The sequence below is a fragment of the Egretta garzetta genome, unplaced genomic scaffold (genome assembly GCF_000687185.1).
Source record: "Egretta garzetta isolate BGI_Z169 unplaced genomic scaffold, ASM68718v1 scaffold15, whole genome shotgun sequence".
NCBI lineage: Eukaryota > Metazoa > Chordata > Aves > Pelecaniformes > Ardeidae > Egretta > Egretta garzetta.
This window is the reverse complement of record NW_009259798.1, coordinates 2061013-2076652: the sequence shown is the minus strand read 5'-3', so window position 1 is coordinate 2076652 and position 15640 is coordinate 2061013.

The window sequence follows — 15640 nt, the reverse complement described above, 5'->3', positions numbered from 1 at the left end:
TGAGGTGCTATGTGGTTAATTTTCATTCCTTTCTTGAAGGAAGCAGACTCTGCTTCTGCTTATGAGCCTGGACATCTCTGAGCTCAGCTGAATTAGGCGGTAAATTAATAAAGGCAATCGGTGGCACGTTGTCACATGCTCCAACCCCACCTGGGGCCATCCCATCTTCCTGCCCCCTGTGGAAAGCACAGGCTCAGGAGCCAGAAAGCATCCCTTCTCCTGCTGCCTCAGCCAAGGGAGAAGCAGCAGGATGGAGGACTCTGTCAATGATGCTCCACTGTGTGCAGTTCAGCATTATTCTGCAACGTTTTGTGCCTTTATTTTGCTGCTGACTCAGGGAATACTTAGCCTGAATCACCCCCGGGTCATACTTTCCTTTTTAACAGCCATCAGCAGCTCACAGCCCTCCTAGCTCTGGCACATGAGGAGCTAACAGGGCAGGGCAGGGCTCAGGCACTGTCCTGGGGCACAGGGCAGGATGGTTGTCCCCCGGGGACAAGGCTGACACCCAGCTTTGGTGGGAGCAAATTGGAGAAGAATGAGAAGACTCAAACACAAGAAGTCCCAGGAATAATCCTTGAGAACTGTCACTAATAACCTCTTTCCAGCTTCATACTTCCCTCTTCCCCTTACCATGTTCCATGTAGTGAGCTCCTTGCCCACCTTGTAGTTCATGTACTAATCTACAGCAAATCTTCAGTTTCTCTCAGAGGAGCAGCTCCAAATGTAAGTGAAAACCATAGAATCATAGAATGTTTTGGGTTGGAAGGGACCCCTAGAGGTCACCTAGTCCAACCCCCCTGCAGTGAGCAGGGACACCACTAACTAGATCAGGTTGCTCACAGCCCCGTCCAACCTGGCCTTGAATGTTTCCAGGGATGGGGCCTCCACTACCTCTCTGGGCAACCCATTGCAGTGTTTCACCACCCTCATTGTAAAGAATTTATTCCTTATATCTAGTCTAAATCTACCATGTTTTAGTTTAAAACCTTTACCCCTTGTCCCGTCACAGCAGGCCTTGCTAAAAAGATTGTGCCCGGGGGACATGGGGGGGTCAGGAGGCTACTGCCTCTATAGCCACTGACTTCAGTAGCGCTCACGTGAACTGCCCTAAAATGTGTTACCAGCCACTGATTTCATACCAAAAACACTCCGTGGGGACACAATAAAACTGAACAATGAAGTGATTTATTAGACCATTTCTAGGAATGGAGGATTAATCTGTTTACAGCAGGTCTTGCACGGTGATCTTCAAACAAGGAGAAAAAAAAGGAAAGGTTGCTTCAACCAGCTACCTCTTTTCCTCCAAGGAAAGGTTGGTTTCTTTCTTTTAATCCCTGTGGATCACCCTGTAGGCATTTACGGCAGCTCAGCTGAAAAGTCAGAAAGTGGCAGTGCTGGGGCACAACGGAGCTGCCATGTCCTTGAGCAGGACAGCATTTCCCAGAGCAGCTTTGCAGCCAGAACCACCATAACGTGAAGCAGCACCAAACATCCACCCAGCAGCCGCTGCCTCGTGACACCTCGCACTCGTGCCCAGGATTCCTGCAGCTTTGGGGATGAGCAACTGCAAGTGCATCTTTGTCAGCTGAGCTGCTAGCCCAGCAGGAAGAAGATTTTAAGTAGAAACAAAAACGCCATTGTCCTTTTGTTTCCCCTTTTCCCACAAATACTCCCACAAGAAGCCGGACACTGAGAGGTGAGCTATGGTGGGTCAAATGTTTTTTTCTGAGTCACAGCTGTGAACTGCAATTGCCATCATGTTCTGCCCCATTTTAGCTCATCCATGCAATGCAAGCTATCCCTCGTGGCAGAAGAGAAATGTTTCCAAAAGCTGGGAAAGATGCCGCAGTTATCTCAGGAAAGTGAACAGCAGCAGGGGACAGGCCTGGGCTTTGGCACGTGATTGCCCACGCAGCTGGCACAGTCCCTGGAGTGGTTTTGGTAGTGACTCAAGTATTGTCCCAGGCGGTGGCCAGGGCCAGCTCAGGGGGTGGTATGGGCCAGGGGCAGCTAACATCAGAGACCTTAACACAGGCTCCCTCTTTCAGAAGCTTGAGTTGTTTTGCCCTTGGTTGGCCTCAGGACCAAAGAACGACCCACCACCCAATTTATTCTCCAGTGCAGATGTTGCTGATGTTTCTGTAGAGGAAATGTTCATTCCTCCGTGCTACCCCCACCCTCATTTTTACTCCTCTCCAGTTCCATGAGCAGAGAGGGTGATAGCAGCTGTTTTAGTAAGGTTTTCAGAAAGTCTGGTGGTGAAGTGCTTGCTTGGCAAATGTTTGGAAAGTTTCGTTCCATGGAGCAGTGGGCTGCCTCTTTCAAAGTCTTGCTACAGCTGGAGGTGAGCCATGTACAGACATCCAAACCCAGATTAGGTTTAGGCTAGGACTCAGTAATTAGGCAAGGGGATAAATCAAAGTTTTGGTCTTACATTTGAAGGCACTGATTTTCATTAGAGCTTTTCTTGCAAAATGTAACCTCAAAATTCTTTCTGATACCTCCTGGCAGCGATATACCAAAGATCACCGAGTATTATTGAGCCTGTTACATATATATTAAACCTCACATTTAGTTCCCTCTGTCTTCTGTTTCCTAAGAAGTTTCTGCCAAATAGACTTGGAGAAGGAAAGAGATTTTTATTCCCTTTCATAACATCCACAGTTTGTAGCGCCTTCTCTCCAACCACAGAGTTGGTGGCCATGTACAACATTCAGCCTCATTAGTGGAGTCAGTTGCAATGTAAGTGTCTCAAGATCTGGTTACATCACGGTTCACTTTATAACCTAATTCAGCCTAGCTAAACTTGCTCTGCAAAAGGAGGGAGTAAAGATAGCTAATGAAAGACCCTTAAAAAAGGAACGAAAAACGGGCCCATGCTATTAGTAGCCAAGGACCAATAATGGGCATGGACTTACTTCTCATGCTCCACAGGGAGAGGCAAACAGTGGCTGCCAGGTCTAAAAGGGTTTTGATAAACTCATGGTGACAGGTCCACAGACAGATACTAAAATAACTGGATGGGGTTGCAGGCCTGAATGTGGCAGTGGACACAGAAGGTGACCACGCTCATATGCATCTCCTGCTGCTGTCCCCAGGCACTGACTACTGCTTGGGTGGACCACTGGTCTGATGCTTCAGGTCCTTTCTTATGTCCTTATGCCCCTTCTGTCGGCACACACTTGGCGTAAGGTCCGTGTGTGCATGGGAAGGAGATGCAACACCAAGCTGAGCCCAGCCTAATCATTTCTGGGACACCTCTGCGGTGCCCACTCCACTAAAAGGCAGATGGCAAAATATCACACCTGGAGCCAAGCGTGAGCATCACATGCTGTGGAGCATGGCTCTCACGTGCCCCTCCTGCGGCAGGGTCGGCTTTCTTACCAGTGCAATAGCAGTGCCATCCGCAGAGGTCGGCAATTCCATTTTCAAACCTCTGTTTCTAAAATAGCTCAACCTCAGTATTTGCTCTACAACCCGTAAAAGTTCCGTAAACGTTGAATTCAGCGGAGTTTTGATTTCAGGAGGATTTGCAAGAGGTGTTCTGTTAATCTTTTTCTTTTTTTTTTTTTTTTTTTTTTTTGTAGAAAATACAGAGGAAAAGAAGTAAGCCAAATTATCACTGCCAAATACCACAACTAAGCATACTCTGTTGATCATACATATCATTATCTTTATTATGGCAGCATTTCATGTGGATTATAAAATGTCATAGAAACGTCATTGCTCCCTCTGTCCAAAGATATGCAACAATAATAATAGTCTCTTACAAGTTTATTTTTTTCATCTGTGGATGTCAGAAGCTCTTTAAAAAGGTCAGCATCATTATCCACCCTTTATGGCAGGGGAAAAAAGACAAAGGCCAAGCTGTTCCTTATAGCTTTAGGCGCCTAGGATCCTTCTGCCGTCAGCAAAGGCAGAGAGGATGAAAGGTATGTGCAAGGAAATCTGAGTAGCTTTTTGGAAGGGACCTGCAGAGGACTTCTACACAGAAGAGCCTGGGTGCCTTTCTGGGGCCTCAGTCAGATACCTAAAGTCAGGGGGTGAGTTAGAGTCAAGTCATTCATGCCAGGTTTCTACCCATTCAATGACAGAGCACGGAACAGAGCCCAACTCCTGATTCCCACCCTCATGCCATGTTGCCTCTTTTTCCTTCTGAAATAACGATGGCTGAGTGCTTCCAGCATAACCCTTGCTGTCAGGCTAGCACAGCTCTGTCTGTAGACAAGATTTAATGCTTGGTTTGTTGCAGAGCAATTTTTGCCTGCCCGTGCATGATGGCGCAGTAGATAAATCACTGAAGGACACATGCGCTGAACGTACTCTGCAGCCCTGCTTTCCTAAATACCCAAACTTACGCTGTACTTCAGCTGAGGAACCTGATCTTCCCACGGCTCTGCTCTGGGATGTGCCAGGGGGATGCAAGGTGGAAGCAGAGGGGTGCTAGCATGCTCCCGTCGCAGGTCCACAGCAGCCAGAGCCAGGACAAGAAATTCATCCAGCCGACAGCCCGCTCTGCTTCCACCAAAGGACACTGCAAACCAGCCGCTGAGCATGAATCATTATGAAATGCAATTGTCTTTGACCATGACAATGCCCTTGAATCCATCTCCTCCCTCGTGAAAATAATCCTACCACCACCAGTGTTTCCCTAACTGCCTTTTTTCTTTCACAGGGGAGGGTGTCAGCCTTATTGTCGGTGATTTCATTCATAGCACAGGCCAACCCAGTGTGGTTGCCTTCCCTGGGTTCTGATGGTCTGGTTTTCCCTCCTGCACCTTCATTATACTTTAGTTCTCCTGGGAAACACTGTCCAAGTATCTTTTAAATACCGTGACTTCCATGCAGGAAATGTTTAAGAAACATGATGCTTACAATAGAGAAAACAATGGAGTAATTAATCTAATTCTACATTCAACTAACATTGATGTTAATACAAACATTAATGTAGGCATGTATAAAATACAGAGAGGAGTTTCACTGCCCACTGCAGGAGTGTGAATCTGCTGTGCATTTATGCACGCTGAATGGCATCCAACCTAACAAGATGCCCTCAAAGTTGTGACTTGGGTTATGGAACCCACTTGCCTGGCAGCCAGCCATCATGTCTGCCTGCCTTCTGGACTGGATAACTCTGCATACAGTTAAATTCACTGGTCACCTCCGTGCTTGGTCTGACAGCTCTCTGGAGGCCCATGTCCAGTCTGGAGATCTGTCTGAGTTAATTTTGGAGAATTCTCAGAAGTCAGACGGGTGGTGATGGTGTAGTGTCCTCCTCCTGAGCACCAGCAGGAGGAGGAGGTGTGAAGGAGGGCTTTTATGCCCCGCTTAGACCACGAGAGATCAACACCATGGGTACCTCACCTGGGAGTACCAAGCTGCTGACTGAGGCTAAGTCACTGTGCAACCAGGCATAAAAGCAGGGAAAGCAGGGAGGCTAAAGCCTCACTCGAACCTTGTGATTAGGGCATTCATCTAATTGTCTGGGGACAGGAAAACCTAAGCATCTAGCAAACTGGTCTGACCCCATAGTTCACCCTACTTTGAGCAGGAGGTTGGATTAGGTGACCTCCTAAAATCCCTTCCAACCTGAATTATCCTATGAGATTATGATGCCTGCTCCTGAAATTGCTTTTATTCTAATGACGAGCACATTTAAAAGGGGCAGATTATGGAGCTGGCTTCCTCCCCCTTCCAGCTGGCTTCTCTAGCCGTGGGCAGCAGGCAAGCTCCTGGGCTCCCTTGCTGGTCCCACATCTCGGCTTCAGCAAGAAAGGCCAAATGCTGTCACTGAAGACAGCCATTGTCTGGTGATGAGAACGGTCTCAGGAGATGTGGGCTCCTTTCCCTCAGGCTGAGAAGTGCTTGTGATCTCAGTACCCTGTGTTGCAGGTCTGCCCTCCGGCCACCGTGCACAGCAGTGGACATCGCTAGCATGCTAACAGTGCTGCTGGGGGGAGAAGCTCTTAGCTTTTTGTGTTCGTTCCTTAAACTGCCAAGGAAGGTGCCCAGCTTAGGCAGAGAAGGTCTAGAGGTATTTCTGTGGTCAGCAGAGAGCGGGGAGCCCCTCGGCAGGCAGCCTGGGGCTCTCCCTGCTGTCTCTCCAGTGAGCGTACTGGGCATGAAAGAAAGTGGCAATGCCTCCCCCAGGACCAAGCACTTAAAACTGCAATAACACAGCATCTCACTCAAGCCCTGGAAACAGACAAGGTGGCTCCAACCCACGGCAGGGACTAGAAAGCTTAGGAAGGGCAAGTGGGCTGGAAACAGGGACTGAGCACGGGAGCTGTTTGGGGGTGATAGTCTTTGCAGCGTCTGGGGACGGGGCAAAATTCCATGCCAAGGATCAATCAGCATTGCCTAAAAAGTTTTCATCTAACAGGTCAGAAAAAGGAAGAAAACTAGAACATAACGTTCTGAGGTTAAAGAAATAACTGAAGATAAATCCAAGGCTTTACCATACCACAGTAATCAGTTTGAGGGGTTTCACTGCCACCCATGGAAGGACTTGAGGAAATAACATCAACTAGATAACTGCTGGTATGCATAGTTCAACAGTACAAAACAAAGCTGCTTATAGTGATTAAACCTCCTGTACTTTTTGCTTCAGTAGGTTAGTACTTGTAAATCAAAACTCAAAGCACTCCTCCTAGTGTGCCACCCTACACGGGAGGCTGTACTCCAAGCGTTTGCTAACAACAGCGTGCAGCGAAGACCACTGCCCGGGGCAGTACGCACAGGTCCCTTGCAGATGGATGCAGCTTTGCAGAGCACTGCACTTCTCACCAGAAGGACTAGTAGAGAAAAAACCCTGCGTTTCATTTTTATTGTGGTTTTTTTTTTGTCTACTCCGTGCCCTTTTGTATGAAACATATGAAAAGCTAAGTAGCTGTTGAAGGACATGTTTTAAATTCATTAAGGCCCAACAGCAGCGCTCTTATTGAGGTTATCTTCTTGTCCCATTGAAACCTGGAAGATTGTCAGGAGAGTGAAGTACAATTTGACATGGGTAAGAGCAGAGGAATCAAGGTCTTCATTCCTCAGAAGCCTGCAAAATACTTCGGTCTTGCAGCGTGCTTCTGCTCTCTCTTGATAACAGCACTGTAACAAGGCTGATAACAAGGGGCCATATACTATACCTGCCGCACAGCTATGAATGCAATGAAAACAAAGGCTGAATGTTACCTACCCACGTAAGGACAAGGTCACCCCAGCACAATTAGTAGAAGAAAACATGGCAGTTAGTTGGCTAACTGCCTAGCGTGATCACAGCCAAGTCCTGGCATCAGACTGTGTATCGCTGCAAAGCCAATGCCATCGATCTATTCTACTTAGAAATCAATAATTCCTACCTAGTACCTCCAGAGGTCTTTTCAGTATCAGTCGGTTGATCTATACAACCTTCCAGTGGTGAAAGGGAGGCAGTGCTGATTCGGGGTGCCCCAGGCTGACCCTGGCTCGGCAGGCGGGCAGACACTGCTGCCTGCGTGGCCACTGGCAGTGTCTCAGGTCTGCCGGGGCCACCGGGACCCACCTGCCTGCAAAAGGTGGGCTACACTTTCTTTTCCATCACTCTCCTCCCTTCTTGGGCTTGGATAGCTTTTGTGAAGGGGATTCTTCCTTTTATCTATATCTGAAGGACTCTATGCTGGGAGCAGAGTCTCCCCGGCCCTCCATTTTCAGTAAAATCCCTTTTTTTTTTAGTAGTCAATTCCCCCTGGATCTCCCTGATGACTCTATACCCAGTGTTTTCAACACTGCAGGCACTATCTGCTGTATATACTAACCACATATCCTTGAAAAACATCCAACAACCAGCTTATAACAGATTTTACGAAACCTTTCTGAGTCATTTTCATACCTTGCTTTATTTTTCTTAAACCTGGCTTAAGAGGAGTCACCGACACACAGCACCCGCCGAGCATCCCGGCCGAGGGCTGCAGCATTGCGTGGGTACGAGGTGGGTGACAGGGAGTTGTCACAGGCTCCGTCCCTCGCTACAGGGTCTGAGTCATTCCCGTGCGCCCGAGGCGAGGTGAAGGCGTGCGGCCGATGCAGCGGCGCGAGGCACGGCGCCGCACCGATTGCCCGTGTGGGAGGTGGTGCTGAGCGGGGCCCCGGGGCAAGAGTGGGGCATGGGCTCCCCCGGCTGAGGAAGCATCCCTGGAGTCTGTACCCCCCTAAAAACTCCTGAGTCATAATCCTCTGTCCTCCTCCTTCCCTGCTGCGCAGCCAAGCGACAAGCCTCCGCCCCACTGTCCACCTACACCTCACCCTCCTGCTTGGAGGAAGGGAACAGGAAAGACTCTTGCTTTCTCCTCCACGCCCGGGCCCCAGGTCTGATCAGCTCTGAATAGTCAGAGGTGTTTTTTCCCGGGCTGGTTTACTTCTTTCTTTCTTTTTTTTTTTTTTGGCATGCAGAGGAAGAATTTGTTCTTGCTCTCCATCCCTTGTGCAGGCGCACTGCCAGGAGCTGGCTCTCCGGCTGTCTTTGGCAACTTCTCCTTAAAGGTGATATTCCACCCATGACACCAGACCATGGCTGGGTCTGCTCACCAGGCCTTTTCCCAGAGGTTTTAAAGACTCCCTCTCCAAAGGAGGTAATACATGGCTCTTGGCGATTTCATCTTCAGTTGGGGTCAAGTGCAGCTCGGGGAGAAGGACCCTTCCATTCAGAAAAGCAGGCCACCTCCTGCACTCACCTAGCTCACCAATTTAGTAAATAATAGAGTGGATAATGCATAACCATTTACCACCTTGGAATCTCCATGCTGGCAAGTTATGGAGATGCAAGTGTCTATCCCAAATTCTGCATTTCCCTCCCCTCTGGACTAATGGAGTATGTGCATTAGTTCATTCAGGGATATATTCTTGGTCTCCCCATTTAACCTACTTATCTTAAACTATCTTATCCAATTTGCCCCACATTTTCTAAAAAGATCCTACCCAGGGACAAGATCATGCTTGTGAAATTTTTGTGTGTATTGGTTTAGTTTTGGCAAAGTTTGGAGGTAGTTAAAATGAGACTTATAATGGAAAGCTAGCTGCTAGCGTCTCTCCATAATACATGTCTACCTTGCAGGAGAGTTGTGAGGATTAATTAATTTGTGTTTGTTAAGCACTTTGAGATCCTAAGATCAAAGGTTCTATAGAAATGCAAATTGTTATTATAATGATAAATTCTTTATATGAGCTCATATGTTTTGCCTTAGAGGCACAGTCTCACCCTGAGTTGCGTAGTTATACACGTAAATCTTCAAACATTATGATGAAAATATACCTCTGAGGGCCTGATCCTTCCTTCTGCTCTAACGCTTCATGCACAGAGCTCCCCTTGACTTCAGGCAGGTCCCGTCCATAGGACAACTGCGGTAGTCAATGTGTTTGGGAAATGAAAAGACCATTGTGTGCCTCCGGGCTTCTCATTGAGACACAGAACTTTCCATCTCACTCCACAAAACCGCCACTGCTGCCAGTAGTTACGTCCGTCTTGTTAATGAAAGGACTGAGCAGATGACAAAATTTGGATCTGAGTTTTGACCCTCCCAAAGTTCAGGTTTTCAGAGGTTTATTTGACCTGCTAGAGAAGAAGGGAGGTAAAAGTCTAGCTCGGCTGCAGCTTGCTGCTGCCTCTAACAGTTACAGGATCTCGGCACAGCCGAATGTAATTCCCGATGCATAAGATGTGCCTGTTTGTCCCTTTCTGCTGTGTGCTTTTGCAAGTGAATGGGGAATACAGGTTTCCAGGCATCCACTGCACAAGTTGCCAAAGGACAGCAGGGAGCAGGCCACAGCTCCGCAAGCCTGGCAGTCCCGTATCCCCCTCCCAAAGAGAGCCCTCTGCTCTTCCTTCCTCCTTGCGTGGGCTTGGAGCACCACATTCTCTGTCCCCTGCCTGTGAGAGCGTCCAACCATCCTGCTCAATGTCTTCATCTGAAGCACGGGTCCACCAGCAGGGCTGCACAACAGCTGGGAAGCAGGTTCTCGGGAGAAGTCGTCACCCAGGGAAAGTCACCCACCTTCCACCACGACATCCCTCCATGCCTTCCATGCCACGTGCCTGGCACACAGACACCTCTCTACTCACACCTTTAATGGATTGGGTCAGAAAAATGTCGTGAGGTTTGTTTACATCACCCATGGGCTTACTTGAATGCAGAACGCAGTGCCGGAAACACCAGTTGGAAAAGAGGTGTCCATCCAACCTCACACTCAGAGCAGGACTATCACCAGGCACCAGATCAGGTCAGCCATGGCTTTTTCGAGCTTAAGCCTGAAAACCTCCAAGGATGGCCACCCCACCCTTCTAGGTACCTGTCTCAGGACTGCACTAGGTACCTGTCTCAGGGCTGCACTACTCTCCCGGAGAATAAGGTTCTCCTAATGTCCAGCCTGAACCTCCAATGCCACAGTTTATGGCCATTGCTCCTCACTATAGTGTCTGGCAATACTGAGAAGACTTTTGCACCATCCTTGTAGCTCCCCTTCAGCTAGTCACCTCTCAGACTGTTCTTCACCTCATTAAACTAATCCTGAATTAAACTGCAACCATAATCCAAAATGTTGGAGGTGTTGCTTTATGGCCATTTGCAATGGGTATTGTGTAGGTGAGATATTGCAACTCTTCTATCTCCCTGAAGATGAATTAACAGTAAGGAACCAACACGCTTTTACTTCAAAGAAGTCTTTTACCATTTGTTGTGCAGTCTCAGAAGATTTCTGTGGCATGAAAGTCTTTTCAGGGGTGGAAAGTAGGATCCAGATACTGTATTATTGCCTTCCCCTGACATGGAAACCTTCAGAAGTTCTCAGCTAGTCTGGGAAACTGCTACATGGTATATCCCTAGTACTATTGCAGAAGAGAATGAATAGTTGTCAGTTTAACATATCCAGAACTTATAATCTTCTAAATTTTACACTTGTCTCTCTTTTCCTCCAAATGTTCTGGGCCCTGATTTGATGCACCATCCAATATATTCACTGCTACTCTTCATGTCATCAGTTCTTCCTACCGGAGATGGTAACTGAAGTCGAATGTTGCCATAAACCCTGGGAAACCGTACTGACTTCTGATAAATTTCTTGTATTTTGTGTTCCTGTAAGAGAAAGATGTCCTACATGTTTCTGTCACCTGTCCATCTGAAGACAGTAAAAATCAGAGGAAGAGAAGGCTGTGGTGAAAACCGAGACACTAAGCTTCCCGGTCATCCTTACTTTTACCACCAAATGTTAGTGTATACTCAGAGCTTTGCACTGGGACGTACATTAACAGAAGACAAACCTTTGAGAGCAGACGTCAGTATGTGCGCCATGCACACACAAAGCCCTACGGGGCTGGGCTGTGCTCACCAACACTGAATTTTCCACCAGCAGTTGACAGTTTGCTCAGTCTGTAACCTCACTGTCTTTGCACAACACCTGAAGATCTGATACAAGGGAGAGATCTGAGGCATTAAAGAAGTGACCAATGCTGCAAAGTGTTCATTTCTGCAAATCACAGCCTATTTCAGGTCCTGCTGCTGCTCTCCATGTTGAAGAGCGATCTCCTCTCTGAGTGGCCATTGCAGTGTGTGCCCGACAGGATGCATACAGGGCTCAGATCCAGCACCGACATCGTCAGTGGTCATTATCCGACGTGACACTTGACAAGTTTACAAGCTTCCTTGCTCAAAACTTGAAACCTACTTAAACTCTCAGGCTGCTTCTGGAGTACATCAAGGTCTTGCCTGGGGCAGGCCCAGAAGCTGGATGTGAATTATGTGTGACAGCAATGCCCCTTGGTTCCAGCAATGTCTTCACCATGGCAGAAGAGAGTCCTCTATGTGAGAGAGAGATGTGGGCTGTGGGGGGAACATCGCAGTGCTGTGCCTAGCAGGACTAGCCATTGCCTCCCCGCTTTCTGGTGTAAACAGCACTCTGCTGGCTGTACATAGAAAACTCCTCCATCACTTCTACGCCGCCCTCTCCACTGATTCCACAGGACAGCAGCTGACCGCTGCTTTTCAGGCTAATGCTCAAGAGTTTGCAAGAGCTGTTCTCACCCTTCCTGACTCAGAGAATTTTGACATTGTCTTCACTGAGAGCAAGATGAGATGAAGAGTCTATTGAAATACAAAGTATTTTAAAAGTCCATGATACCGTTATACATTGCCTATGGAATCCATGTATTAAATATAACAACTGCTAGAGCCAAATGTTACGATATGAGCTCACCTCTGAGCTCATACAAAGGCTGATGAGACTCGAACATCTTTCTGTATCAAGGATATTTAACAACACGCATATGAGACCTTTTTAAAGACACACTGACTTTTTTTAATTTCCTTTTTTTTTTTTTTTAATCTCAAATCTGTAAACGTGAAGGCCTGGGAAAGCCTCAGACATGAAACTGGTGCTGTAATGCCAGAGTTATGTGCTTCACCTCATGGCACGTGTCTGTGAATGACTCGTTTCGAACATACTGGGGCTATTTTCTCCTAAAAAAGGCAAGTTTGAAAACAGAACTGTAAGCATTTCTGCAGTTGAGCGGCAAAGCAAAGCTTTCCCATCACTTCACAAGGATTTTGGTCACTCACAAGGTTTTCAGTCACTCCATCTCCTTTAGTTTTGCCACTGCAAGGAGCTATTTTAGTTTGTTGCTCTGACTCAAAAAGAATGCAACATCACATTTGCAGCACTGAGTGGCAAGAAACTGCATTCAAACGCCTAGAAAATGTGTAATAAAAGATGGGGAAAATGTATCCTGGTAATATATTCTTTCCTCTAATGTCCTTTTTTGAATGACAGGGACAATTTACAGCTTTTTTCCTCCATGCAATGGCCAACAAACTGAAAGGGAGTGAGGAGGTGCTGCCCCAAGAGAGCTGGAGGCAGCCCCACAGGAGTCCCCCACGCCTGTGTCCTGCACCCCACCGCCCACCGAGGATCTCCACCTTGCACAGGTCCATGGCTCGGCACACCCCAATCTGGATTTTACTCTCCGCAATCCTGGGTAAATCACCGAGTCTCCCTCTGCACCACTTTTTCAGCAGTAGAGTGGAGGTACTGTTTACTCACCTCCAGGAGCTGTCACAAGGCTGAATTTCTTAAGAAGCACAAAGCCCCTGGATAGACTCAGAGGGAAAGAAAGCAGTCAAGAAACATCAGGTGCTACCTGGAGGTTTCCTCCAGCTGCTGTGATGGTGCTGGCCAGGGAGCCCACCCCTCTCCTCCCTCTCACTGCCTGGCCGGTGGCTGCAGGAACCTGGGGCTTGGCTCCAGTTCCTCCCAAATTCAGGCGTCTGCAAGAGCCAGGAGACCCATCGCTCAGCAGGACCAGGGACCACCAGGTTGCTGCTGCTGCTGCGAGATGTAGGAGCCACTGACAGCTACCGGGCAGCCAGCCAGTCCTCCCCATCCCCTGGCCCTCCGTGCCGGCAGCAAGGGCTCTGCTTGGAGAGAAAGCGAGGAGGGGAAACATCAGGAAGATGTGGCCACAGTCTCCTGCCAACAAATGCTTTTCCAGTGCCCTCTTCTGGAAAACATTTTTGGCCCACACAACTGCTTCGTGTAAGGTAGCTTGAGACTGGCAGTGACTTGCGAGGAACTGCAGGAGCATCTCCCAGCTCTTCAGACCCAGGATCTGCTCTGCTCTTGTCCCCCGTGGATCTGCACAGCTCCTCATGCCCTTCAGAGCAGCTTGGCCACACCCTCAGGACACTAGCCAGAAAGCAGGCACCAAAGGATGTGCCTCCTTGCTCTCGCCTGGTGTGCCCGAAGGCTGCCCTTGGCTGTCCCCGGGCAGGGATACCCACGGCCGGACCCCTTCCCTCCCAGTACTGAGGCACCTCCTGCAAACCTTGTGCCCCTCACAGCCAGCCCTTGCCACCAGCAGCTCTCAAGGAGCCTCCAGGGACAAAAACTGGGAGGGCGATAAAACATTTTGGCAATCCTCTCCTTCAGAGAAGCTGATATAACATCACTATTAATCACCCACAACCAGCTAACGAACGCGTCAGTTCCTCACGTAATTGCACCCCAGAGGGGTTCTTGCTGCCCCTTTTTGCTCAGAGTCCAGCTCGGGGTCTGGCCCATCTCTGCCTGCGCCCTCCAGGCTCAGGTACAGTTCCGTTTTGTCTCACACCCGTACCCGAGCAGTGCTGGTGCCTCCCAGGTGTCAACCTGGCCCCTGGTGTGGACGGAGCCATGGGCTCTCCCCCAGCCCCAGCTAGGGGGTGGAAGGGGAGAGGGGGGACGAGGGCCAGTACCGGGGACACAGTGGAGGGCTGGGGCTGGGTGGTGGCCACCATCCCCATCCCAGCCTCAGCTCCCGCTTTTCTGCCAGCTCAGCGAGCAGCTGGGCTCCTGCCGTGGCAGCACACCCCTTTGCTTCCCTCTCCGGCTGCTTTTCCAACACCTAAATTGCATCTGCTGCCCACGGAGCCCAATCTAGGGGGCTTGCGAGCCCCGTTATTTGCCCCGTTCACTGGCAGAGGAGGGGGTGTGAAACTCCTCTGTGTTTCTGATGAGCTGTTATCCCAGCGCAGGCAATGCTCGTGCAGCGACGGGAGTAGCTGTGGCGGGGAGGTAGCGCCCCGGGGACCAGCTGATGCGAACGCCGCACGCTGGGGCGCTTTTCCCCACTGCCTGCTTGACGTTATTTGGAAAACCTTCCCCAAGCCGTGCCTGTGCGTGTGGCCACATACACACACACTAAATGTATATTTTCAAATATTTTAGGAGCTTTTGTTCCTTCTTTCATTTAATTATTTTAACCAAAGCCAGCTCTGTCCCCAGACATTTCTTTTGGCTGTGGCCCAACTTGCCTTTTGTTTCTTATCTGCTTGATGTTGGTGTTTTCCTTTATTTTACTCCTTCAAGGGAACCTTGTGCAGCCTCAGCCTTGCCCCAGCCCCCCCCTCCTCCCCCCAACATAGCTCCGGCAGCTGGGGAGACTGGGGGGGATGACAAGGACACCCCATCGATCTGCTTCTGCCCTAACACGGTGGGTTTTCCAGCTGGGCTCGGTGGGAGAGGATGGGACCTCTGAGGCTGGTGGGCACAGACTTTTTGGTACCTCCCCAGCAGGATCCCGCGCCCCACAGCGTTCCCCACCGCCTGTCCCCAGGCTGGGCCGAGGGCTTTCCCCGCAGCGCGGTGCCCACCCGGCTGTGCAGAAGGGCAGGGGGCAGCCAAACGAAAATAGCCACCGGTGATTTGGAGAGCGGGGAGCAGGAGCGCCCCGAACGCCGTGCTGCGGCACGGGCTGCAGAAAGGTTTCCTGCAAATGCCCCAGAGCCAGCAGGGTGGAAAAATCCCCTTCTCGGCATGGCAGGCATTCCAGGGCTAAAACGGGAGCGTGGAATTTATACCTGCTTCCCCCAAAGGCCGTTTGTTCAACAAGGCAGCACGCGGGGAGACAAGCGGTAGAGCAGAGCGAGCGGGGAGTGTCAAAGCAGAGGCAACGGAGGAGGGTCAGCGGCACGTTTCGGGTAGCACCCTCGGCGGGCAGGGATGGAGGCAGCGGGCAGTGCCCGCACCTGAACTGCGCGGGCTGCGAGCGCCGCCCCAACGGGATGGCTCGGGGGGGGACGGGACACACAGACGCTTCCCAAGCGCCCCCCACCCACGCCACACGCCTGATGCGCCGGGTGCCCCG